Source organism: Meleagris gallopavo, chromosome 7 (assembly GCF_905368555.1).
Source record: "Meleagris gallopavo chromosome 7, MGAL_WU_HG_1.1, whole genome shotgun sequence".
NCBI classification, from domain to species: Eukaryota; Metazoa; Chordata; class Aves; order Galliformes; family Phasianidae; genus Meleagris; species Meleagris gallopavo.
The window spans coordinates 13859879-13885943 of NC_139410.1; the positions used below are offsets into that span (position 1 = coordinate 13859879).

General features: G+C 37.1%; 2 long non-coding RNA genes across 4 annotated transcripts in view; both read left to right on the forward strand.

Annotated features, from left to right (window-relative positions):
* LOC104911659 (uncharacterized) overlaps positions 1 to 26065 on the forward strand; it is a 174776-nt gene that overhangs the window by 102315 nt on the left and 46396 nt on the right. The gene's annotated exons all lie outside the window — the stretch shown is intronic.
* LOC146543961 (uncharacterized) lies at positions 10308 to 18822 on the forward strand. 2 transcript variants are annotated; one of them, XR_014884537.1, is made up of 3 exons: positions 10308 to 12290; positions 12922 to 13032; positions 14162 to 18822. It is a non-coding gene; the product is annotated as an uncharacterized LOC146543961 (long non-coding RNA). The 2 variants fall into 2 exon arrangements; XR_014884538.1 differs by having other exon boundaries at positions 12926 to 13032.

Consider the following 26065-nt stretch of genomic DNA (forward strand, 5'->3'; position numbering starts at 1 on the left):
AGTGTAGCAGAAGTTCATATGCCAGGTGGACATATAACTGATGTGCCATCAAGTTCTGACCACTGAGATATGGTTCTTTTATGTACATAGTATGTGCATAGTTGATTAATGAGGCAGAGCTGCTGAGCAACTTCCAAAGGTCCCTTTCAACTTGGAGTATTTTATGAATATTGAGATAAAAGTAATCTAGGAAGCTTCATTCAAAATAGTATTAGTGGAAGTGACGGGAAATGTTTTTAATGTTTTCTGTATTCAGGTGTTAGGCAGAACAGACATTTGCTTTGCACACCCGTGGAACTAGAACTTGCTAGAATGGGTATGGCCAGTGGGCACTGAGAGAGAGAGAGAGATAAAAGTGGCTGATGCCAGTCTTTTGCAAATAATGCTCTTCCATGTTCTTCTGTCAAACATATCTGGAAACAAAGCTTGTGCCGATTGATTTATTGCTTCAAATGTGTTGTCTATCAAATGTTCTGTGTTATAAGTGATATTTCATTTCAAGGATATAACCTGCTCCTTCATCATTGTTGTAATTGTTCCAAATGAAAGCACCATGGAGAGTCAGCGCCTTTAGTGTGGAAGTCTAGAACAGAGCAAGTTTTTGCACTTCTTTTTTTTTTTCTTTTGAAATCACTTCTGTTTGAAATTGAGTCAAGAATCTCTCCCTGACTTGCTGAAACACATGGAGATTTTATACCGTATTTAAAGATGTAGGGGTCAGAAACACTTTATTGCAGTAATAATGACAACATGTGCAATTTTTTCCCCTCAGGAAATCCTTAGATGTTGACATTTGGAAGGCAGCAAAGCCACTTCACTTATTTATTGGTTGGTTGTTTTTTGGACTGCACTGAGCAGATTCTAAAACAGATGGACACCGTCTTTTGGAAAAGTGGGAAAAAAACTGATTAGAAAATGTCATGCTATTGTTTCTCCTTTTTCCCCAGCTGAATAAGCTATGAAAGGACACTTTCTCATGTCATAATTTAAGGAAAATGTAAATTCTGACACCGCCTTAGACAAAGCTTTATAAAAGCAGCCAAGTCCTAGCCCTGCTCACTCTTTGCTTTTTAAACAGCTCTATTGTGTTGGATAGACATGCTCCCTGGGGAAGAGTAGAGTGACAAAGATTGGAGTTAGAGGAACTCAGATGGGCAGCAGACCATCAGGAGATGGTGAATCCTGCTTTATCTGAGGGCAGTAGCAACTATTTGATAGGTGAGGCATTTGCTGTATCTTGTTCTTTCACAATTATTGTGGAAAACTAACAGGACTAGGGGAAGCGGTAAAGGAAAGATGCTGTTACTCACCTGTTGTTGGTCTCTCTCCTTACACTGCTTGCCCAGTAGCTGGAAGTACCAGGCTCTTTGGAAAAGTCCTGCAACAGCCAAGCTGTTTGCCACTCAAAATCAGAGGAATGGGACTTTTTGCTTATATGTAGCTGTTTTTATCTCCACATTATAGCATCTTGGAATTACAACTGTATTGGTGACTAGTCTAGCTCGTACTATAGCCAAAAGAGTCTTTCTCTGTCTGCCCCAGTGTTGGAGTTGTATGATACAGATGGCTGATAGAGGAGTGGTGCATTTCAAACTGCCTATAGGAAGCTCATCATGAAGACGTTGCACCTGTAAACTAGGTAATGGGCTGCTCACCAAACAAGATAGTTTTTCTTCAGGCTTTCCAGTAACATTTGCATATCAGTTGAGAATTCCCTAGTCTACTTCCTTCATCACACCAACCTGCCTTTCCCTTTTAATAACCACTCTTCGTGTCTTATTCTGTTCCTCTGTGATTTGGCTTCCATCCCTTGCCTGCAAACAACATGAGAAACAATTGTAAATGGTTGCAGTCAGAACCGTATGAATAACAGAATACGTATTTGGTTGAGTGAATCTGGATGAAGATTAGTTTTAAGACAAGATGGAATTAAAATTAAAAAAAAAAGAAAAAAAAAAAAAGGAAAATTCGATTTGCTCATACCTAAGCTGAATCCTTTGCTTCATATTTTTTATTTCTCTAAAAGTTAGCAACATAGATCTATTTTTACGTTGAAATTCAATTCTTAAAAAATGTTTTGGTTGTGGAACTGCTTTGCTTTCAGTTTTGCAACAACGTGTTTCAGCATTGGACGGTTTTGGAGTTCTGTTTTTCTTTGTTGGAAACAATCAAAACAAATTTAAGAAATGCTTTGTTCAATCCAAATTGGTAATTTGGGGCAAAAGAAATCATTTGTCTACTTTTAGGAGCAAGTTTATTCATGCTGATTAAAGAAAATGTGGAAAAAAATGTTTTTGGCCCGAGTTTATCCTGTGGCAATATGGAAACTTGCTGTGGAGAGCTTCTGATGTTGTTTTTTTGAAGCATATCTGGAGAATGCCTCCTGCCAGCCTTCATTACCTGTTGTGCAAGTGAAGTACAAGAACTAGAATAAATGTGAAATCTTGGTCTAATTCAAATTACATCAGTTGCAATAGAAGCTGGATGTTAAGTCATTTGAAGTTGATATATAAGCCGTCTAATAACTTAATTAAAAAAAAAAAACCCACAAAATAAAGGACAGCTTTTTAGCTTTTTATGTCATACAATCAATTTACTAAGTGCATTTAGAACACTGTTGGACTGATAATGAATAGACCACACATGAGAATGTTGATGTGACTATGTCATTTCCTTGCAACAGCATGGTAATGTTGTGTAGTAACAGAGTCAGCTGAAGATCAAGAAGTTGTACCATCTCCATTGCACAGTCTTTTCACTCCAGTTTAGAAACAAACCAAATAAATTAACTATCAGATTAAGCATACTATGGAGTAGGAGGATGCTTTAGAATTTGAGCCTTTTTTCTTCTATAGCTCTGTATACAGCATGTGGTTTTAAGTGTGCTCTTACATGTAGTTTTGTACAGAAATATGAACTAAGCGCCGCTTCTTTTCCACTGTAATGTTTATCCTTAAGTTGTTAGTATTGTTTTTCTAGGATAAACCATATTGTTCATGTTCTTTCTCTCATGGAAAAAATATATTAGAAGATTACTGTTTGCCTCCTGTAGCATTTTTATGGTACAGTAACCAAATACAATTTTTTAAACATCCCCATTAAGCTGGAAACGTTAGTATCTTTAACCTCATTCGTTGCACCTTCAGTATGCTTCTTGTGATTTCTTTTTAGATTATAAGCATCATCTAAATCCTGAGTTTGATTTAAGAATCACACTAGCACCCTTCATTCCACTCTTTTCATTCCTTCTCTAAATGTAACAACTCTCAAGCAGTTAGTTATTCTACCTCAGAAGTAGCTATTAACTATTTGATTTGACAGAGCTCTTTTTCATAGTATGCCTGTATCATTCTTGAACAATACACGTCACCCATCCTTCTTTCCATGGAAAGATCTTCCTTCATGTGACTAACAGAAAAACATGCAGTCAAGAACTGGGAAGAAATGGGGAACAGACCTCTGCACCTAAGCTGACAGACCAGGCCGCTTACCCCTAAAGAAAGAAAAGAAGTCAGCTGAACAGCTCCTTCAGAACAGATTGCAGCCGCTCCCACCACCATCACTCTTCAAACAGCTATGGGTTATTAGAAAACATCTTGAGCTGAACCAAAGAAGCCTCCTTAGGGTCCTTTCTTAACCTGAAATACTTAATGAAGTCCTGATGTTGGAGAAATACTTATTAGAAAGTGATGGTGTTTCAGTGCTAGTTGGTGAGTAACACAGGTTATCAAGAGTTTTGTCTCTTACCAGAGTCCTTTTGAAGAGTTAATTTTAAATCTCCACCTTCTTGTAATCTCTTGAGACTAACAAGCAAGAACTTCTTTCCATAATTAGTGGATTTATGGAGACTTTTAAAACACTACCAGAGTAAGGCAGATGAAACAAAATTTACTAATCATCTAAAATTTTAAGCCTTTGAGGAATAATTATGGAGCCATAGTGTTAAATCACCAAATACTGCTGAATGAAGTGAGTGAGCTGTAGATGTCTAAATTAATTCTTAGCTTCCTTGAAAACCTGCTTTGTCCGGAGGGCTGAAGTTTTGTGTTCAGAATTTCTGTTCAGAAGCAGAGCAGGATCGAAGTTAATAGTGCACTTAAAAAAATTCACACAAGATCAGTGTGAGTGCTACAGGGTTGCAAAAAGAGAAAAAGAGAAAAAGAGTTTCATTTGTGTGCTTTCTGAGTTGTTAGTAGCAAAATGCATTCTCTTTGGTCTTTGAAGTAAGAAGCATTCAGAAAGTCATCTGGAATTAGACACTGTTAATGCCATCTGCTCTAAGACAGCAATGAAAGAAATAACAGTGAAGTGAAAAGAAAACTGCTTCCCATATTGGCATTGCAGTGCCAATTATTACTTAAAAGTAAAACAAAACAAAAAGCAACAACATCAACAACCAAGCTTCATGAGCCACTCCTAAACTTTATCATTCTGGTTTATATTATCAAGAAGCAGTATAAACAAAAAAGTACCCCTTTCCTTTCAATGTGCAAATAGTTTCCAGTTCCAGTTTCAGAAAGTATCACATTTCGTGATGCTGAGTCATGAGGAAATATATAAACATTTATACATGTTAGACATTTGTAGACAACAAGTACGTTCCAACAGATATGTGCCAGCTGGGGCAGAAACAGCATCCAGTATCAATGTCAAAATCTTATGTGTTACATTAAAACTTAATGAAATAGTAAAAATATATCAGTCTATACTGGAGTAAAATATACAGTTGTTATTTGAAGGTCCAGCATCAGCTTATGAGAGCCAATGTGGGACTGTATTTGCACAAAAATGGGTGTGAATTGTAATGAATAGGATCACATTTCTGTGAAGTTTTAATGGAAAGCAAGAGATTTAACTAGAAAATAAAAGGCTGTTGGGAAAGGGAAAAAGTTAAATACACATTCTTGTCAGGAAAAACAGAAGGCTTTAATTTTCATTCACAGTGCCTAACAAACTATATCTTATTAATGAATCTTTACTTATAAAATAAACTAAATGACAAAATGTCTTTTAAGAGGTGGGATTCTCACCCTGAGGAATAGCAGACCTTGACAGACTGCCCCTTGCAGATAGCTCTCAGGGCTACATTATGTAGTACCGAAATAAAAAAAATAGTGAGGGCTCAGCTCTTTTAGAAAACCATCATGCTGTACTTTCATATGCCAACTTTGCATTGTCAGGCTTATGGAGCTGTGAAGGAACTGTGAGACCCAGAAGATCATGAACTGAAGTTTACTGATGTAAAGTGGCACCTAGAAGATAGATAAAGAGAGTGCGTAGAGAAACAGCTTCTCACCATTTCCGCTCTGCAAAACCTGCATTTAAATCAGGGGTTACTGGAAGGCCTGTACTGTGATTTGTCAGTCTCAGAGGATAAAGTACTGTGGGGCAATTGAAAATTTCTGCAGAACTCTGCTAAATTTGTTAAATGTGTCCTTTATGATCCTGTAAATATTTCCTTGTTATTATTAGTAATACAGTTAATATCATAAATACTACATTGTTGTCTTACTTATTTCCAATTTCCTGATTTTCTTAGCTTTGAGAAATCAGAGCTGTGGGTTTTGAATAGTGTTAAAAATAACCATTACAAAATCCTTCATTTCATTATGCAGGACCTATTTTGCTAGAACAAACAGAGCATGTCAAGTGCTTTAAGTGGAGGAAGGTTTCAGGCTTTGTCTGGGACAAATTTTGCAAGGCAGGAATAGTAGCATTTAATTTGTGCCCAGTGTAGTTAGTGTCTGATCCAATTTGGACGGGAAGTATCTGTTGCAAATGTTCAGCAGATGGAAGGGCGGTGAGTACTTACAAGAAACAGGTTACTTCTATTACAATAAATTGCTTGGAACTGCAGGTACTCCTCTGTTGCCACTGACAGATACCACCACAGCACAGGATGTCTGTAAATCAGGTGGATTACTGTCAGCCCAAACACAGCTCCCTCACTGTTGGGCTGTGCCTCCTTGTGAAACCAGCTGCATCCCAATCACTCCCCTCCTTGTCTGTGGTCAGAGCTGAGGTCACACAGTGAGGATGGTGCTGGCACTTTCTGCTGTCCCTTCAGAGCAGGTAGAGTTCTCTCACTTGGGCTGCAGATTTTGCCACTGTCAGGACTGCATGTTCAGGGCCCTCTGCGTTTCATCACTACTTTGAAATTCTCTTGTATGAAGTGTTTCAAAGTATTTTTGCTGCTGCTTTTACTATTAAATATAAAAGAGATAAATGGAATGGAAACAGAATTGGCATCTCCTTCTTTTGTATGAAATCTTTTGTAATTCTCTTGGCATGAGAGCTGCCAGACACTTTGACTCATGCAGTCAGAGCTAATATACCAGTGTAAAAATAAGAGATACTGAGACAGCAGGAAGTGTTCCAGAAAAGCAGTCAGATCTTCACACAGCTTCTTTTCTCCTTTCTTCTACTTGACATGCTGTATTTTGCAGCTCATTAGCTATCATATGTTCACTTTGCTCTCTGGTTCTCATGATAAATACCTCTTGTAAGGAAGAGCAGAGCTCCCAAGGTCTGCCTCCCCATTTTGGGTACACAGAAGAAGCTGCTTTTAACCTCATCATTCTCAAGCCCTGATTTCAGGAATATCATTGAGGCCCCCATCTCATATTCAATTTGCTGTTGCTTATTCAAATATATATATGTGTACATATAATCAAGTTAAGATTGTATGTGTGACTCTATTTCTTGGATCTAGGCTTTATTCTTACCATTGTTTTATGCGTGCAATGATGGAGGAAACAAAGCCTATAGGGTTGCGATATTGATTTATTCCTGAATTTCAGCATCTGTAAGAATGCTCTGTTTCTTAGCTCTTCTTTTGGCCAATTGTATATAGAAGAAATTCTCAGATTCAGAGTTCATTCAAGATCATCATATCCAAATTTCTGGTTTCTTTGCAGCTGAAAAGGGAGAAGTTTTATATTTTCTGCATTTTTATTTGTACAATAATTAAATACATTCTTAAGAGGTACTTGGGAGGAGCCTTATATCACCCTTTCATGATTTTAGCATGGTGGTGCCTGTGAAAGGAGGAGGATTTGTGCCCTAGCACTTATCAAGCTTTTAGAACTTTCTGAAAGCACTGTTATCTGTGATTCCATACAAATAAAGCCAAGAGTGGATGTAAGCATAGATTGGAGAGCAGCACTGAATGTCCAGTATTGTTATTACAAAGAACTTCTGATGATTCTGTTACCAGAAAATCATGATGCATTTTGAAGTTCAAACGTGCATGATGTCCATTCTCCTGTCCTTTGGCTATCTGTATTACAGTTTCTGTTCTCATTAGTTTTGCTTATTCTTCAGGTATAGGTAGGGAGTTTCTCAGGATTTATATAAATCTGTGGTAATGCCCAGCATTATACTTCCATGGATTTGGTATGTGGAGAGAAGCTGCAGAATATTTAGACTTCCCATGATTTTTATTCTGGTCTGCAAAAGGGCACAGAAAGTCTGTTTTTTGTTTGCATTCTCTGGGGCACCTTCTTTTTCGATGTGTGTGTGTTCATCATAATATGTAGTCACAAATATATCTTTATTTAAGATTATTCTTCAAATACCAAGGGAATTGGGTGGAGATCAGTTCCCACAGACTCAGTAGAAATGGGAAGTTAGGAACTGGGAAGAAATCCGATGTTATGATTCTTCACTTCCACTGGTTTCCATCTACAGTAAGCCAGAGATGATGCAACCATTCTGCAGACTGAAGAGTCTCGCACTCCACTGCAACTATCTTGTCTTGTATCTCTGTATAATTATTAATGCCAGTTCTTACAAAATTTTGTATTATTAATGCAACATGAAAAATTTAAAAATAGTAATAATTTCAATATTACAATGATACTTGCTTTAGGAAAATGTAGGACAAATTGTATTTGTAAAGTCATCTAGAAACATTTTTCCCATTGCTGTTGTTTGGCAACTCTTTTGCACTCTGAAATGCAAGCATGAGGATTTATATTCCTTCCAAAAATTTTGAATATTATGGTTTTTTACATTACAAATTTAGATATCAGTAGAAATATCCTGAACCTTGTCCAGCTCTTCATGATACCACAGAATGCAAAATCCACTGGCCAATGCTGTTTTGCATGAGAACAGTTCTCAGTTATGGAAGGGTACTATTTCTTTTGTAAAGTCACAGCCTCTGGGCAGCTTACAAGGCAGAGGTGAGTGGGAGTCAGGCTTCAGGCAGGTTCAGCAGCCCAGAGCACTCTGTGTCTCTGTGTTTGGCCTTTGCAGAAATATTTCTCTTTAGAGCAGACTATAGAAGTCAGTATATTTTGAAGGCTATATTACCAAAAAGATTTGTCAAATGCTTTTGTGACTCCTTCCTTTATGATAGTAAAGTATAAACATAATCCTTTAATTATAAGTTGAGCTGATGATAGAGTTACCAAATTTGAATCTGAAAGATAACAGGTGCAAATGTTTAACAACTGCTTTTAGCCAAGAACCTACTATACATTTTCAAAGAGTCAAGAGCAATCAGGAGTATATTTTCATCTCATTCTTTTTAGAAACTGTTCCAACATCATGATGACTTTTGATATAGAACGTGTATTTAGTACAGAGTGAAAGAAAATACACATATCTTCTATCTGGCCAAAGCATCAATGGTCAATCAAAGCATGATTTGTTCATCATCTTATAGTAGTCCTTGTGATTCTCCAGATGTTGTAATTAAGCTTTAAAGTCAAACAGCAGCTGTGACACTTTTATGATATCCCAAGGCTCACATCTGGGTGTGAAAATCATTGTATTAATGGGAATACCAAAGGACGAGTTCTGCCTGATCTTTTACCACTGAATTTGTTGCTGAATAAGTTCCCTATGATAAAGCATAAGTAGTATCATATTAGAACATTATTGTTCAACTTCTAACTTATCTGGAATCAGTGTGATATGCTTCGTAAGTAAGGGAACATAATTTGTTATTTACAAGTTAACAGCAGTTTATATAAGGAAAAGTTACATAAGCTTTCTCTTTACAAAATAAGTATAGTCAGATTCTTACATTCATGCTTACAAAAACTAGTATAAGATCCCTACAAGATCCCTAGCTGAAGATATGATAGGGACCTACCAGCACTGCCAAAAAAAAAAAAAAAAAAAGCCACTTAGTGGGTTTTGTAGTGGGTTTTGCATGGTAACTGGGCCCAAGTGTTCAACAGGAGTCTGTATAACAGTGCAGAAGCATTCTTCTGCTCTTTCCTGCTTCACCACATGTCAGTGGCTAAGCTGTCAGCCAGGTATAATCATAGGAGCCTCTGGGGAAAAAGGTGGCATCTCTGAAAAGGAGGAATTCCTAGCCTTTTCTGCCTCTGAAATTACTGGGGCTGGGTTGAAAATTATTGGCATTTCCTAATAATCTATTCCATCAGACAAGACTCTTTTTTCCCTTGAGCTCCAGTTTCTATGGACTCCAAGAAAAAAAAAAAAAAAATTCTGTAGGAAAACAAAGAAACAGAAAGAAAAATCAATTTAATTTGAGAAGATAAAACTGTAGGCAGTCAACACAAAATCACTATACAGAGAGTCTATAAAAGCTTTTATGGTAGCCTTTGAAAAGTGTCCATAACAGCAGGCTCCAAGATGAGGTTTTAGACCTTTTTAAGTTTTTAATCACTAGTCATAAGAGTTTCACAGTATTTACTTTGAGAAATATCTTTCTGTAGTTGCAGAGATTGGTTAGGATATCTTAAACCAAGATGTGCAATGCTTCTGAATTTAACCATGGCAATAGCAGATTAGCAGCTCTTATGCCCTGAGAGCAAACTTTGCTGCTCAGTCAGAGATAGGATAATTCAAACTCCAAGGATTAGTCAAATTAGGAGCATAAACGTGTTTTAGGGGATTCTCTTCGTATTACTTAAAATTTCTGCCTATATCTCTGCCAATGCATCCTTTTCCAGGAATATGAAATTGATATCTTCCAAATTTGGAAGCTTTTTACAACTGGATCTGACATCCAAACTGATACCACAGCTCTGTTTTTCTTCACTGGATTACTGTAAATTGATGACAGATTGAAAAACAGCTTTATATGGAAAGAGTTTCAAAAATCCTCCCAAACTGTTAGCAGTTTATTTACTTTTTTTCTCCTTACTGTGGAAATAATCTGTCTCTGTTTTTCAAGATAGCATCTTTCACTGACACCAGTCAGCCAGTTTCAGGTCATTTGATTCTGCAGGAAAGCTCTTGTAATTTTTTGGGCAAGCTCCAGAAAGGAACCCCTGAATGTGCAAATCTTCACAGTCACATCTTAGTGTAGTCCCTGTTATTTTGTCTACAGAATCCAGATTTAGACATTTCGAGCCACCTTTAAAAACAAGAGTCAGCTCTGAAAGAAATATATAGTAGGACAATATCTCTGCTATACCCATAGCACGTTATCAAAAGTGCTTTGCAGAATGCTGCCATTTGTGTGCTCTGAATAAACCAGTGCCTACTCCTGCTCTGCCAGCCTGGTTTTGTCTTTCACTCTGGGTCTGTTCCTATGGCATAGATCATATAAAACACAATCCATGGGGACGCAATAGCACTTTCTAGATCTTTGTACATGAGAGAGAAAGTGAAAGGTTGTTGTGTTAAGGCTTTTATTCTCAGTTGCGCCAAAGAAATATTTTGAAGGAAAAGGAAACAAAGATGTGGGCATAAGAGCAGTGAATTGTTCATCGTGGATAGTTAGAGTTGTCCTCAGGGAAAGAGACCACAGTGATTCAGGTAACTACAGAGTAAAAAAAGTGAGCTGTACCTCAAACCTAAAATCTCCAAAGACAGATGACTAATAGGGTCGTGTATTCTGACACTGACCTTGTGCTCACGTTGAGATTACTCTGCTGGTGTAAAGACACTCTCAGTCTTTACAGCTTAACTTCTGCACGTGGCTAGGCTTACTTCTAAGAGACTGTTAGAAATTCTTTTCTACCTTACTAGCATTGCACATATCTGTGCATACCATAAGGCGAGCAGTACATTATTTTCATTCATTGTTGTATTCCAGCATTACTGAGTTCAGTTTAGTTATTTTAATGCCAGATTATTGAAGAGAAATTTCTCTAGGGCTTGATTCTTTAGTGTCCATCTCCTTCTCTGGGGGTCAGTATCCAACACACCCAAATATAGTAGATCTTCATTTGATTGAAATACCCTAATTTTGCATTTACATGAAACTAAGCAATTGCATAGGCTGACACGGAATTCCTCACGAAGCTGTGGCAACTGCAGTGTAGTGATGCTTTTTCATGCCACCAGCTCCAATTCAAAATTCTCTGAGCACTGGTTGGGTTCATCACACCAGTTACAGGGGAAGGTGGTGACAGTAACAAAAACATTGCATCTGAGCTTAAATTTCTCTGGATAACAGTTACTTCTACTGTTGTCTGTCAGAGGAAAGAAACTAGCTTCAGCTGGTGCCAAGAAAAGCAACTACAAATTAAAATGTAAATAAAATTATAACTGGTGGTGGTTAAGCATCTTAAAAACAAATCAGAATTGTGTAGATAGAAAATATAGAGGTTTATCTTTCTGAATCCTTTTGAAACTGGAAATAATCATGTATAATTATGTCCACTGCTGGTCTTCATCCTATATGGATTATCACTCTCTCCTTGCTATGCAGGACTGAGTTAAGATATCCAAGAAATGACTTGCCACATCTTCTTGGTCTGTTTGGCTAGTGTGTTACTTCCCCTACAAATTCCCATCCTCCTTCTGGGTGGTCCACAGCCTCTTTAGATCTGGGATGCCACACTGTGGAACAGACTTCTTGTATTCAACACCCAAAATTAAGCTGCCAGCATGCACAAAAGTTTGTGACCCTTGTGAAAAAAAAACAAGAAAAATAGAGTCCTTTCCATAGACAAGGAAATATCTGGTAGAAAAAGAACTTGATCCTGCGGAGCAGGAAGAAGAATTATTGTGTACATTTCAACAAGGGAAATGTAATGAACGGAATAAGAAGGCAGGAACTCTTGCATGATTGCCCCTTCATAGATCCCTAATGATGCATGACCGTGATTATCAGAGGCAGATTGAAGAACGTATAGCTAAGTATTCATCTACACAAAGAGGATCATGGTTTAACTCGTGTTTCCTTAAATGTGTTCATTCACTGCCCACGCCTTGAACTTCTTGTAACCTGCACACTGGCAAAGAGGCAGCTGGAGCTTAGGCACAGGGCCCTACTTCATTCCCATGTGACATATGGTGCGAATCACCACATCCCTGAGACAGATCACGCACGGAACTGCTGGCTTGGAGAAAGGAGGGTGAGCAGCTTTGTTCCAGCCTTAGGAAGTACTGATAGCGCATCAGATTTGCGAGTAAATAAGACCCGTGTAACTCTCATTCTTCAGATGAATTGTAGTTAATCACATACATGTTTTGTAGTAGTCTGTTGAATGTCAGATTCTTTCATATTCTTATTCATAAAGCATATTTTCAATTATTTCAAGTGCAGAATTGTCCAGATAAATTTAATTTTTAGATCTTGTACCATCCAATACACATGTTCATTTCATCTATTTTTTTTTTACTTCATAACTCTTATTAAAATAATGCACACTTTTGAAAAAAAATATTACCAGGTTGTCCATTTTTAGCAAGTCTCCAGCTGTCTAATTCCTCAACAATATTGATTACTTCACTTGGTGGATGGAGAGAAGGCAGCAAAAACTTTCATGCTGAAATACTGTTTCATTGATGATAAAACATGGAAATTAAGCAGAGCACCAGAAGGTAGGGTTAGATTTTGAAGCTAAATGCTTTTCAGTACTTTCAAGCATAATTATTTGTTAGATGAAAGCATAAGACAAGAAAAGGAGAGACCATATGGTTTCAATGCTGTCCATGTGAAAACAATGCCATTCTTAAAAATAGTTAACCACTGATCTGTTTCAGTTAGATCAGACATCTTCCTGCCACTGAGAGGAAGAAGACACGAAAATGCATGCCACACATTACGTGTTGCAGGAAAAAAAAAATCCTTGGATGTAGCATCTTATGTAATCAGTAAGTAATTTCACTGGTTCTAGCAGTTAATTCTGTAGGCATTTCTGCATTTTATTAGTGCTTTGGGAGGAGGCAGAAATGAGATAAAAGATCTATAGAAACAGACATTTTTTGTCCCAAAAATTGTTTTCACACAAGATACATAAACTATTTGTACTTTAAAAAAGGGATTTTAAATATTAGATTTTCAACAGAACATTTACAAGAAACTTTTTTTATGTTTAGCTCATGTGATATCTAAGAGCTCACAGACCTCTGTAACCTACTTCTGAGTTTGCCATGTTAAAAAAACCTTGTGGTTAATCTCACAATCCTTGTCTAATACAAATACTCCTGAATGGAAACCTTAACTGGAATAAAGGCAGAAAAGCATTGGCAAGCTTTCTAAGGCAGCCAGACAAGATTGCACTAGATCTGTATTTTTCAAATTTTTGGAACACATAGCCTCTTCTATATATATCATATCTCTGGATCAGCTGATGCGTTACATCAGTTCCTGAGGAAGAAGGGAAGAAAACCTGCACTTGGTTTTGAGAATTGTCTTTCAAGTAACCTTGCTCATCCTCCAGCACTGTCTTTTCTGAAGTTCTAAAACATTATACAGTACGTTCTGTAGGGCAGAGGGAGTAATGAAAAAACTCAACCAAGCAAATTAAAAAACACCCCCAAAGCCAAGAGATGTCAGCATAATGTCTGGGCCACATTTCCGGATCTATTTCTTGCTTGAGAAATTAGACTTAAGTATTATCTACATTCATGGTATCGACAATATTAACTGGGAACAGACATGCACTATTACAGCAGTGTGTGCCACTGTATGCACTCCTAAGCGGTCAGAATTAAATGACTTGCAAATGCAATACAATTCTTATACTTGTGTTAGGAATATATTGCAAGGTTGGGAAGTGGGGGTGAATGTAAAACTGCTATTGTTATTTCCATGTGTAACTCACTGTTTGTTTTATCCAGATGTGAATATTGTTATTCTTCAGTTCATTTGGATAAGTCAGTAATCTCCCAAAGGACAGTAAACCACAGCAAAATCAACTTAGTCCCACAAACTTAATGAGCTCAACATTTGCTTTGGTGTTTCCTTATACAAGACTTTTTTTTTTTTTTTTTATAACAGGAAGTCCCATGTTAAAAAAGGAAAACGTTAACTGGAAAACCATAAGCTACTCTCTGTTTTGAGAAAGACTTTGAAGTCCTTGCAGAGTAGAAAGAGGATGTAGCTACAGCTTCTTCCCATATCTGAGTGTGGGAACTATAAATAGTAAATAAACTGAAGCACTTAAAGAAAGAAAGAAAAAAAAAAAAAAGGAAGAAAGAAAGAAAGAAAAAGAAAAAAGAAAAGATATGCAAGAGCAGAACCTGATCAGGGGATGAAAAGGGACTTGACTTACTCAGTTCTCCTCAAAAAGAGGAGCTACTCCAATCATTGAGAAAAGATCAGAGCCAAGACGTAAAGAAAAAAACAAAACTACTCTCATGATTCCTCTACCGTGTTTCTTTTTCTCTGATTTACTTATTCCATGAAGATAAACTCATTACCCTAAAATTGCTTTTTGGAAAACTAATAGAAACTTTTCATCAGGATTCTGAAGTTTCCAACTCCTAGCATCCCCATTGGTCTTTTTTGCTGAACTAAGGAGGAAAACATCCTCTGATCTAGACAAAGCTACAGCAAGAATGAAGCAACCCAAACAAGTCACAAGAAGTTAACATGTAAACCACATTCCCACCATTGGCTGCTTTCTTAAATAGAATGGCTAGGTGAGCTCAATCTCTTCATAGAGAAGTTGAAATGTTGTATATTTTAGGAAGTGACTATTAACTATAGAAAAAAAAATGGAATGTCCTCTGGATATGCAGTAAGAAAGCAATACCTCTTGAATTTATGGGGCTCGTCTGTATTTTGCTCTACATTTGGCTCATTTTTTTTACCCTTGTTTTGAAATTCTGCCCATTTCTTAATGTTGAATTCTCACAGTTCTGCTTTTTGTTCCTTCAAGCATCTAAATACAAAGCCTTTGATAAAATTCCTGAAGATTTAGATAGGGCTCGGGCTTCTCTTTTGCTTTAACTTTTTCTGATTGTCTAATGTGCATGCCTCTTCCACAATGCTGATTATCTTTGAATTTCTAAAGAGCCCATCACAAAGGAACACCTGAGTCAGAGGAGGGCATCCTCCTCTCTTTTACAGGACATAATTTGAATGAAGAAGAGACTTTGAAAGACTATCTTTGGAGAAACTGACAACTAAACCACTCAAGTGGTTTATATCCATGGTCTTGTACTGAAAATATGGTGCAAATGCTGCAGTTACAAATGTTAATCCTTCCTAACAGCTGATTATATATAGGGAAACAGCTTCCACGGTAGCAACATCTCTTACAGAGCTTACTCTTGGTTGAAGAATTCTGACAAGCAATTTTATTCTGTGCTGCAATGACTCTGCAATGGAAGACTAGAATGCAATTAAGAACACTACTTTTCAGAATAAGCTGGATTTCTTCCTCATTCTGGTGTCTAGATATTGAGGTTCATTCAAGCTAGCGTTTACTCCAACAAGCCAACATTTACTGGGGTCTCAAGGAGAAACAAAGAAAATATCAGCACTTGATATGTCAAGTGTTCCAAGATAAAATGAACCTGTTAGAAGCTAAACCTGACTGAGTTTTCAACAGTTTTAACATGTCACACATACAGTACAAAATTTGTTGGATTTAGGTACTAGCATTTAACTATTCTGAAAATCCCATCTTAAACTCATGAAATGATCAGCAATACAAAAACACACAAATTAAATTAAAGAGAGTGGAGATGAATAAAAAAATTGAAATGCAGAGAGTAAGAGTGAGTCTCTTTTTTGGAGGAAAGTTGTTTTGTGCTGACTGTTAATTCACAGCCTGTATGGTTCAGTCTACTCAACCAGAATTTATTACTGATACGTATTTTATCACTTTTTTCATGTTTATATGCCACAGACAAAATACCTGAATAGATACTAAATTGAGATTAAGACATAGGATAAATGCTATAAGATATTGGTCAATTATCAACTTTATTTTCACTCTAATGAAACAGAGGAAAATCTATACTACCATAATAACAGCTATTTGCTAGTGGATTTACTTAATGGAATGATAAAAATTAAGAGAAAAAGTCCTGCTGTCTTAGCACAGCAAGAAATAATTCCCATGGCTTCAAAAAGCATCTGAGAGGATAAGGCTGCTAAATATGGCAATTTACTCCAGTAAGCGTTCCTAGAAAATCTGTGTATCATCAGTTGATAGCACTGAAGGCACAATTACCAATTAAGAGTATACATTGTCAGGCACTTATAAGCTAACCTCAAGGAGAGCACTAGTAGCATGACACAAAAATAAAATCTGTGATGTTCTTTTTCACCTAATCAAGTCATGTCTACTTACCAGTACACCATTCTCTATTATTTAGATGAAGCAAACAGCTGAAAACAATTGCATGCATAATTTATTGTTAGTAGTTGTGAGTATAATTACAGAAGTATGATTTTATAATTATTGTAGTTGAAATTATATTTAAACTCAGAAGGAATCCAGTGCTGCATGTGTTTCTGGTGTCTCTTCGTGTTGTTGAAGCAGATTAGATTTGACATTGTTCTCCGCTTGTGCACAAAACCTGCATGGCAAACAGGAGTAACCCAATGTGATTTTTGATTGCTCAGATGCCCTATTCCTTCAGTTCTTCTGTCCGCAAAGGACAATGTGATAATTATCCACATTTTTTGAGTAAAATTTATGATTTTGTACTTTAAGGGAATGATTACATACATGACTGTCAACTACAGGCTCATTTTTGAGAGAGGTGTTCATTTCTTGCATTTAACTCCCTGCTGAAATGGAACTTCAGGGGCTAAGAGGTCACAGCAACTTACAGCACCTAGGGAAAATGATGCTAATTCTGAGGTTTGTGGAAGCACAAGCACAAACCATCTAAATCACAAAACAACACTGGTGGTTCCCATTACAGACATGCAGCAGGGTCAGGTCTGTCATCACTAGGTAGAAGAGCTGAAGAGAAGCTGAAATTTATATTAAAAAATTGATGCCAATGTCCAACTACTTGAACATAAGAACTTTGTTTTGTTTTGATGTCAGCAAAACCCAAGCCTTCCTAGCACTTTTCTTTCAGTCATGCCCGTGAACACAAGTAAAACATGTTAGTGTAGGCAGAAAACACTACAGTGTACCAGGAATCAATTCCATAGCAAGAGATTAGCAGCTATTCCATGAAAACAAACAAGTCTCTAAATTAAAGGCAGCATTATTTTGATACTGGTGTATAAAGAAATCTTGGTGCCCTTGAGATGCCCTTCTATGAGCAAAGGTTCCCATGATGGCATCCTTGTGGATGGATGGAGGAACAAGATAGTTTTACTTTCTGTTTGATAAGGTTGCATGCTTTAAGTTTGACAGCATCCATGGAACATTTCTGCCTCTCAGTACATTGAACAAAACTCCCTTTTCACTAGAAAACGGTGCTGGCACATTATTAGTTCAGGAATATATTTGCAGGTAATCAAATGGCAATTCGTAGGATCTCAGACACTGAGTTATAGGATCCAAATTTGAAATTTCATAAAAGTTAATAAGATAATTAACTGTTAAGCACTATTTATACAGCACAGATTACAGATAGGCAGTCTGAATAAGTGTTATTATGTTTGCTAGGTCTGTTTCATTACTGTTCTTGCTATCTCCTCTAGTTTCTTGTCAGACAAACACCAAGAATGCAGCAGTTTTGAATAACTAACATTAGCTAACGGCGAGATTTCCTATGTTGGATAGTGAAAGAAGGACTGATGTGTAATATGATAATGAAATAATCATATGTTGAGTAGCCCATTTAAAATATTTCTCACTGTATTGAAGACCCTATTTGAACCCCTACTTTATGACAGTGGCATCAAAGCCGTTGTCCTTAGGTGATGAAAGACATTACGTATTAAACAGTGACTTCAGTGAGATTTTATTTTAAAAATAATTGGAAAAAAAAATTATAAGAGTTTTAGGAACCTAATTTGATGTGTTTGTATTTTCAAATCCCATCTTCTTTGTGACCTACATGAATTCAATTTTGCTGGACAGGAAAGCTGCTGAGATTTGGATTAGCTCAATCACACTCTGGCCGTGTTGCTCATCTATTAGCAATACAGAGAGCCTGAGGCAACTCAGCTTCTCATTTGCTTCCTGTAAAAGCCTGATTCTGAGTGGGGCTGATCCATGCCTCTGTTCATAGCTGAGGTCAGCCTTTCAGGAGAAGTACTGCCAAATGAAAGGCCATTTTGATTTAAACCTGCTGCTGCTGCCTCACAGTAAGCAGCCTCCGCCTGTCGATTTCACCATGCTCATCCCTACACTGGGAAACCACAGGTTGCTGAGCCCCTGATTGTGGCAGAAATGTTTCTTTCCCTGCATTTGAATGTTTTGTGTCTCACTGGACCATATTCCCAGCTTAATATTTTTCAGCACATCTGTGTGGCTGAATAGAAGCAACAGTGGTTAGTCAACATTGTGAGGAATCAGCGCTGTCCTCTGGCTTGGTGTCATTTAGTGCACTGAGTGATTACTGTACAATTCACTGCAAATGCAGTCATTGCATACCATCATATACAGCAGTTTTTGTTATGCACTTTTTTATAGAAAGGTACAAAAACATTGAAAACGGGTCATTTGAAACTGATGATTTGTCATCCCTGAAAGCGCTTACCTTGTTAAATTAATGGCCTAGTGTTGGTGGTTAAATGAAGCCTTCATTATGTTATCTATTATCTCTACAGACTGCTTCAAATAAACACAAGATCCCATCCTTCTCCTGAAATTTGCTGTCAATATTATTGGTTTTGGCAAAATTCTACACTTTTTCTGTTATCTGTTAAGCAAAGTTCCAGATGTGTTTGCTGACACTTGAAAACTCGTAAGTAGAAAATGTTTTGCTCCTAATAATGTTTACATGATTAGATACATTTTTAATTAAAAGTAGCAGAAGACATTAGATTGTAGAAATGAAATAACCGCCTCATTGACTGATTTATTGGGAAGATTTAACAAGAACGTTTTACTTCAATAATGATGACAGCACCAGTTTCCTATTTTATGTATGTTTTCAGAGATATTTAACCCACAAGTGTTTCAGAGCTGTTTCAAGCACAATTCCAAGTTTTTATGTATTAGCTACACAGAAATAATCAGAAATGCTAGACTTGAATTACAAATACATCTTTTTATCCTTGAATCTCAGTTAGGAAGTTAAATAAAGGTTCATTTTATTAGAGGTTAAACGTAAACACAATTGGAAAATGCAAAGATTGAACACATGAAATACCTTCAAAACGATGACATTAAAAAAAATAAAATACAGTAACAGTTTTACATCAGAGATTACCTGTAATCCACACTTAGCTGCAACTTTCATGTCACCGTAATTTTTAAGGATCATCCTATAAAGATATATCTCAAGTGATACACTATCACATTCCAAGAATACTATTCAGTAAACATCAAGAATAAACTACTACTTCCCTACTGATTTTCATATTAGTTCTCTGCATGTATTTTATTTAGGCAAATTATTCCAATTGAAGAACACATTATGCAGAATCAAATTTCTGTCACGATCAAACAACTCAATATTGTATAAACTAAATCATTACTTGAGTTGAGTTGATGAGTTTTATTTGTACAGTCCTTGTCTTCATGAAGTAGCTGCTGCCAAACCAACAGTTATTTTAACCTTATGAACAGCAAAGCCTTCGGCAATTTCAAGGACGTTGCCCCACATGCCATGTAACTTTATTTTGATCAACTCCATTTCCTTTGTCCATGTTATCACCTTATTCTGATTGTTGGTATTATAACAACAACAGAAAAAGAAAATAGTGACATTTTCACCTTTTCACTGATTTTGACTTGCAGACATTTGAACCTGGCATAAATTCTAAGATGCTTTATCAGTTTTCTCAGTAGACCCCATGGAGCATTGACAATCTCAATGCCAAATGGTGCAATAACTGGCAGGAAAGTTGTACAGCCAGTGAATGGGATCACTTGGACATTACTTAAGCTTGTATTACCAGGGCTGTTATCTCTTTGCTAGCATTCATTACTTCAGTGATTCAAAAATAAAACCAACTTTGCAGCCTTCTTTTAATTTAAAAGATATTAAATAACTATCTGTATGAGGAATATATCCTAGCTGCATAGCTATTTGTGCATAGAAAACCAATTTAAAAGTAATAGAGTAAGCTGGCTGCGGTACTCTATAATAGCTCTTCATCTTATAATACTACCCAGAAGTTTAGCTTAAGTGATTTACTAAATCTTCAAGTAGTTGAACAATATTCAAGCTGTTGAGTATTGCATTTTCCTGAACTATAAGAAATTTTTATTCAACATCTGAAGTAGAATTCAGAGAAGATGGAATAGTTTGTAGCACGACAGCTCTGTCCTAAGCCAATTTTTTTTTTATATTTCTGTGGTTCTAATGCAGACCTCACAAATTAAGTCCGGAAGCAAGTTATAACTTTGAAGTTAAATGTACAATTATTCCAGCTGAATGTAAAATGTTTTCCTGACATGAGATGCCTGTGAGGTAGCAATTCATTTACAAGACTACAAGACAGAAGGTTTAGCATCAGTCATGTAAATGGCATTTTAATCTTTTCCCATCCTGAGCAGAAAACACTTGCAGGACCTCCTGGAAATCAGTAATATGACCATACTTGCATGCTTTCCTGTTTTATAAGTAGAAAATCCAATTCTCCTACGTGATCAGGAGTCCCTTGGTGCTGATTTCCACAGCTGCTCTGGTTTTCAAGTGAGGAGGAACAGCAACTCATAACATTCCATTCTTGGTTCACAAACCACAGACGCATCACTGTGGCCACAGGTTTGTTGCTCAGCTGAGCAGTCTCTAGTATTTCCAGAACCCTGCTGCAAAGCTTTGGGCTAACACCAGAGTCTTTCCCCTGCCAAGAAAGAGGGGGACAGGGAAACCTCTACATTGGCAGCTCTGTCCAGCAGTAATGCCAGTCATTAACAGCAAGTGAGATTCTAGCCCTGAGGAAATCTATGACCCCAATCAGTTATATCGCCTGAGACATGTTTGAAACACAAGTACACTGCAAACCATGTTAGCATTAACATGCACATAGGGAACAGAAAGTCTATTCCTATAAAGTCTGTATAGACATAGTGTAGACAGTATAGGTTATCAAGGCAGTAAGCTACAACTTAAAATATATTTGAGTTAAATACCAATACAATGAGTTCTATTATCAGATGTGTTAAGGCACTGTCTTGAAAACATTTGTATATGGTGAGTTAGAGTAGCCCTAATTTTCTATTTTAAGTAAATATGTCATAATCAATCTTATAGACAACTCTGGGACAATCTTTCCTTTTGCATTTAGAGTTATTTTTGGAGTTATTTTTTTCTCTTTCATTTATTATGAAACAGAAGAAAGTAATACTTAAGCAGATGGTCGTGGCAGAACACTGACTTCAAATAGGCGAGTGTGAGTCAGACTGTATTAAATGCAGACAGGATAGATTAGGGAAGAACAGTGATTCCATAATGAGGAATTCAAAGCCCACATGAAGGGAGAGCCTGTGGACAATTGTGGATCTTGTGGACAAAATGGGAGGCAGTGAGGTTGCTGCTGGGAGCCCAGCATTGCCCAGAAGGGAGGATTTTGCTGGTGCTGGAGAGAGGCAGTGGCACTGCCCCAGTCCCACAGAGGAGCCAGACAGAGTAACAAATGGAAGTGGCTTGCTCTGAGAACTACAGACTTGGACAATAGGAAAGAAAATAATAAAACAGCACTCAAAAGCAGTTCATCAACTGGAAGTTTGCACAGAGTGAATGAAGTCTCCCTCCCGTTCAATGTGACTTGAAATCGCTTTTGTGCCACTTTAGATCTGTGATCTCTGCTTGACAGTGTCCTCACCTGCAGATGAATGTTCTTGATTGTATGGGAGACCCGAATGTTCCCTCTTGGGAATTGTCATCCTAATACAAATTTACCATAGTATCAATATAGCAGTAGATCTTCAAATCTTTTTTTTAATGGTGAAAATACATGCTGAAATGCATGGAAAAGGAAAGGCCTTTTCTGATAACCAGGTGCAGACCATTCCTATTAGAAGTTATAGAGTTAGATGGATTTCTCTTTGTTAATACCTAGAGGGATACAGAGAAACAAAAGATGGGGTGTAAGCTGCAAAGCAGATGTATTTGTGAAATACAGGGCAATTCAATAAATGGATAATGCTAAACTGTGCTTTCAATCAGCCATCTCTTGGACATTCTGATGAGTTCATCTGATAGGTGGCCTTTCTTCTGCTATTCTTCATGAAGCGCACCCATAAATCACGCTGTCTTGTGAGAGCAAGTATTACAGCACTTGAATTGTTTAATGCAGTAACTGTTTCACTAAGCTTCAAAAATCCATGTTTTTTTTTCTTTCAGAAGCAATATATAAATGCAGATAAGGACTCAGCTGATTAACAGTCTAGAACCACTCTACAGAGCTCCTTTACCTTAGGTATTTCTGTATGCTGTACATTTTTGTATGGAAAGCCAGAAAAAATGCAGAATTAATGACTGCAGAGTCACACTTCATCTGTCATTGCTTCTGAAAAGATCATGTAATCAAGTCTGGATCTTCAGACATGCAAGATTTTTTTCCTCCACTTACTCATTTGTTATATATTCAAGTTTCTGCATACCACTGCAACACCTTCAAAGATACATTGCCATGTAAGTTAGGACACTGTGGAAAATATTTTAAAAGGAAGCAATTAAAATGATGTGAAAGTAGACTTCAAAAAAAGTCTCTGAATTCCAGTTTGTCTGCATGTTCCTTAAGACTGAAGCAGAAAGGACCATCAGATACTGCTGTCCCACAACCTGTTAAATACCTGGTTTTACTCGGTGTTAGAGGTGTACTAACATGTAATTAACATTTAATTAAAGCCTATCCAACTGAATATCATCCTTTTTTTATCTGAAGGAAATGTATGACTGTGAGTACGACTTCCAGATGCAATTCGGTCTACTGATTCATCAGATAACATCTAATGTTCATCTAAGTTCTATCTAGCATGCCTCATTTAAATTTGCCCGGCTTCATTTTCCAGGCATTGGTACTTGTTATGGATTTTTCTGCAAGTTTAAAATACCTCCAATATGTATTTCTTGTTTTTATGTGGCAGATACTTGTGCATAGTAATGAAAAGAACCTTTCCCATGAACTGACTGAATTCCCTGCCTCTTGTTGAAAAGCATCTCTTCTTCCACCCAATCTTGTGGCTTTTTTTTTTTTGTGTGTGTGTGTGTGTGTGTGTGTGCTTTCAATATCCTTTCAAAATGTGGATTCTGGAATGAAATGAATCATTTCAGTATCAATCATGTCAACACCAATTTCACAGTAGAATTTTTTTCTCTCATTTTCTTGCACATGTGTGTATTCAGTGACAGCTGAAGGGTTCATTTAGTCAGAACATTGATATGGGAGGTTGTCTGCTTGTCTACTTTAACCTTAATTTTTCTTGAAAATCATTGCATGTTCTATAGATGTATTTCTTTATCCTATGTATGTGGTTTGGATTCATTGTCCCTAGGTGCCTTTGCATTTAACTGTATTTGAATATTAGCTTCTACTGGTCAATCCTGTTTTTTTTTAAGACTCACCATTCTGCTCATCTCTGTATCATCTGTAAATTTTGACAGTAATGATTTGATGTGTACTTTCCAGGTTGTTGATGTTAATATTTAGTCCTGATAGGAATTGTACAAATCCTTGTAAATCTTGCAAAAAGCCTCCTGCTTAGGTCCCAGCCAAGAAGTTAATGCTCCACTATATCAATAAAACTCAAATTGTATGTTTTATTAGACAAATATAAACAAATAGCTGTCAGTATGAATGATATTCCATATACCTGGGTGAAGTTTATTACATTTATGTACTTACTTTCACCCACCACATCTTTAAGTTTGTTAGAAACTGAAATTGCTTTTCTTGATTCACAGTATGGACGTCTTCCAGAGAGCTGAAGAGGGATCCTTTTTTTCACTCTGAGTCTTGGTTCATGTGCATGATAACACTTCTGCTTCAGTATTTCACTCTTAAATCTGTTATGAAATCAGTGGGTTACTGTAACTGAAAAAAAAGTTCTGTGTAATTGATGAGAAAAAGCCATCTGCAAAGGTTAGGTAGCAGATCGGAGGAGGAGGGAGAGAAAGGGAAGAACTGAACATCCTTCAGTGGAGACAGCATGACTGACTCGCATGTTTGCTAACACTTTCTGAATTTAATCAGCATCGGTAATTGTCTGTTTGAGTAGATTTGAGAAATAAGCCTTGATTAAATGTAATGAGCAATAAGAAAAGAAATGGGAAGCCCACCAGAGGTCTGCAAGCTGTTTCGCTGAAGTCCCCTTTCTTCTCAGCAACAGTGTCTGACTGTTTCAGTGAAAGCAGTGCCTGAAGAGCACACTCCAAGCACAGAGCCATATGAGCACTGTGCCTGGGACCTTTTCTTTTCAACTTCATCTCGATGAATTGTTTGTTTTTTTCCTCTAGGGATGTTGGCTGAGTGATTTTTGTAAATCTGTGTAAGCCATGTGTGACACATACAGCCCACGTAGTGCCCTCCACTCCCTGCAGCAGTGCATCTTGGTCAGATGCATGATAAAGTTGCATGAGAAGGGGAAATAAAAGGTCGATCCTATTGGCCACCAATGCTGAAAGATGGAAATCTCAATCTTTCCCTTCCTTTCAAAAATCCCTTTCCTGCACAACCCTGGCTGTTTACATTCATTATTCAGCTGGTGCCAGCTCTGGTATTCATCTGAATTGCCATAAGATGCTGCAGCTCACTAATCTGGCACAAAACTGACCTTACAAAAAGGCAAAGCAGACAGTTCTCTGCAGTACTGCTGGAAGTGGCCTGCAGAAGGCTTTTGTGAGTGCCAGAGGCTGTGCAGAGCAGGAGCAGTGGCAGAGGAAGGGAACAGCAGGGCATGAATGGAAGTAAGCGGTGGCTCTTGCCCATCTGCCACCTCTGTTGTGGACAGCAGAATGCTGTCTGGAAAAACCTTCACCAGAGGTTATTTGAATCAGCTGTTCTGGTTATGTTGAAGATTTCCCTTAGCTATCAGAGGGCTACAAATACCTGCTGGCTAATAAAGAACAGACGTATTACTCAAAATCTGCCTTTTCTGAATCATAATTACCAAATTTGAATAATGTTATGTTGCAAGGGGGCTCCTAGGATTATTCTTAATTTTGCTACTTTTAACATTCTCCAGCTTGCTAACTTTCTAGGTTCTTGCACCATGCATTCATATTCCATAAATCTTTTTTTTTTTTTTTAGTTGCCTTCTTTTTTTTCTGCTGAGAACTGTTAGGTCAGTTTACATGAATCAGCACCACAGGTCTACAAGCAATCCAAAGACAAAGATAGGACTGAGCATCTGTCTCAATAATTATTTCGTAGGATTTTCTTCATCTTCACATTTTTGTATCTCTAGAATTAGTGAAGTCAAATTTCTGCAGAGCTTTTCCTGTCATACCTGCCTTCTGCTTTTCACCCTGAAATTCATACAGCTTCAGGCAAGATAAATGTCGTGAAAACAAATATTTCTCAGGGATCAGCTTTTGAGAAGAGACATCATACAAATCTGAGGTCTTTTTTTGGTAGCAGATGAACAATAAAAGTTATAGTTGTATGATTGCAGGTGTTTCAGATCAAATTTAAGGTAAATCTTTACCTTCTCTGATGTACAAGGCTTTTCAAAACTGTCATGAAATACAAGCTTTATTTGAAGTTCTCAGTGTACCTTGGCTCAGGACATATAGAAAGCAGAATGTGATTATCCATTCACACACTCATCTGAAGATTTCAATTCTAGCCACAAATAGTAAAAGAGTGAAATATCATTAAAAATAATTAGTTAAAGCTTGTAAATATGCACATTTGAGTAAA